The following is a 2,384-nucleotide window of genomic DNA, read 5'->3' on the forward strand; positions in this document are numbered from 1 at the left end:
TATGTATATATGTGTATATATATGTATATATATATATGTATATATATAGTATATGTGTGTGTGTGTGTGAACATGTGTGAACATAAGTGTCATATTTATTTAAGGTGGGAAAGAGGTTTATTTTGTTTCTGTGATGCTGAAAGCAAAATGCATCAAAAAATGTAAGAGGACGGCATAACTTGTCAGTCGCCAATTACAGCCTGTGTTACAAACAAGACCTTTAATTAGAAACTCAAGATAATTGAGACGAAATTAGCATTTACAAAACACGTTTTAACAGAAACGAATATTTATTTAAAAAAAAAAAAATCTGTACCCGCCTACAAATGGTCATGCAAATCATGGTGAAAGACTACGAATAGAGATAATGAGTTTTGTTCTTTTTTTTTTTTTTAATGGTGACGGTGTTGTTTTAGGTAAACAAGTTTGATTGATTGAAAGATTATAAGAACCAACCAATAACTGGGTAGTGCAGGTTAACTGTTTTACGCTGATAAGCATTTGTTTAACTGATCATTCAGATTCACCACATATGGACATGTTGAGTTAAACCAGAGCAGTAATATTCCTACAGTTACAAGTTACAGTTACAAGGTTAAAAACCTCAATTCTAGAGGCTTTTTTTAATCTAAGTTTCTCACAAGATAATAGAGAACAAATTAAGTTTTATTTGAAATTTTGACTTTTTTTTTTTAGTTAATGTACTTGCATACAGATCATGGTGAAAGACTAAGAATGATGAGTTTTGTTCTTTTTTTTTTTAATGGTGATGGTGTTGTTTTAGGTAAACAACTCATTGATTGATTGAAAGATTGTAAGAACTAACTATAACTGGGCAGTGCAAGATATTGGCCACAGCATCTTCACCTGACTGTATGAATGTCTGGGATGTGATTTGCTGGCCACAAGAAACATCGCATCTGAAATGCAGCCTTTTTTTTTTTTTGCTTCAATTGAAGTATTTGGCTCCCTCTTCCGGTTTGTTTAATCAGATTATTATCTGGTCCATTGGTTTTTGCATTTTGATAATTGATTATTTGTAAGCATATGTCTGAATTTGTACGGAGACTTGTCTTGGTTAAAATGTTTTTATAAAAATGGACTTGGACAGAAAAAAAGCTCAGCGTTTGTCTTAATTTATATTAAACAATTAGATACCTCTTCTCATCACACCTTAAACAAAGCTATTTTAGATTAATGTTGGTGTTTTTTTGAGCCATACACAATGACATTTGCCTTGTATTTAATGGTTAAAGGAGGACACTAAATTTTGTGTCTTACCTAGTTTTTTTTTTTTTTTTAAACCCATCTTTTGATCATTTGACTTTGGTCAGACTTGGGGATCTCTGTATTTTTTTTTTTTTTTTTTTGAAAGTTTACTTCACAAGGGCTGTTGAGAAAACCAACGTTGAACATATATGTACATACATTTGTTTGTGCATTGTTCAGTTCTTATGCCGAAAGAAAAAGAATCCGTTGGGCAAACTCTGCCCCCTAGTGACATCACCGGGGTAATGTTTGTTGTGATAGGGTCAATTAGAGAGTGCGCAATCCTCACCATTTTGAATTCAAAGAAAAACGTTTTTTAAAAAAAAAAAAAAAGATTCATTATTTATTTCGTAATATATTGACTTTAACGCGAAAGCAGTCAGTTGGATATTCTACTGACCTATATTTGAATACAAGGTCACTGACGCCATGCACTGGTCACATGATTCGGGAGGGGGGCGGGGCTATGGCAGCAAACAACAGTGGGCCAATTGGTCATCATCATCATTTAACAAAAGATGTGTCGAATGACGGAGGTCAGTTTAGAACTGATCACTGTTAGTGATCCACGTAATGACATCCCGTGGAATCGTAGGGAACGTGCTCCGACTAATCTGCATGCTCACTGTGTTGTCAGTTATTTCGCCAGCTTTATCCTTGATTTTCTGCCTCTGCTGCTTAATTAGGTGTTTTTGAACAAGCCTGCAGATTAAATATGCTGGAGATCTCCATGTCATCTACTCATTCATATCCTGCTCCTGCTAGTGTATTCTTCCTTTATTATTACGATCATAATGTTTGGTTGTCCACTGGCTCAGATGTTTTTTTTTCTTTTTCTTCCATTCCTCCTACTCCTTTTGACTCATTTCCTCCTCTTTTCATCCCCAACTCTATTTCTTCCTTTCTCTTATCTTTACTTGTTGCTCCTTTTCTTCTGTTTTGTATTCATTGTCCCACCCCCCCCGTCTTCTCCCTTCGCTCTTAATTTGTCTCCTTACCCATTTCCCCCCCTTGTGTTCATGTCTAATTTTCTGGGTTTTTCTTCTTTTGTCTTCACCTCTCCTTTCATTCCGTTGTGTTCCTTTTTACCCTTTTTGTTTTCCACGTGCGTTCCT

At 35.0% G+C, this 2,384-nt stretch overlaps 1 protein-coding gene across 1 annotated transcript in view; it reads left to right on the forward strand.

Annotated features, from left to right (window-relative positions):
* Positions 1-2,384, forward strand: part of slc35a2 (solute carrier family 35 member 2) — a 12,167-nt gene that overhangs the window by 8,855 nt on the left and 928 nt on the right. The window lies entirely within an intron of this gene.

This window comes from Cynoglossus semilaevis, chromosome 10 (genome assembly GCF_000523025.1).
Source record: "Cynoglossus semilaevis isolate Cse_v1.0 chromosome 10, Cse_v1.0, whole genome shotgun sequence".
Taxonomy (NCBI): domain Eukaryota; kingdom Metazoa; phylum Chordata; class Actinopteri; order Pleuronectiformes; family Cynoglossidae; genus Cynoglossus; species Cynoglossus semilaevis.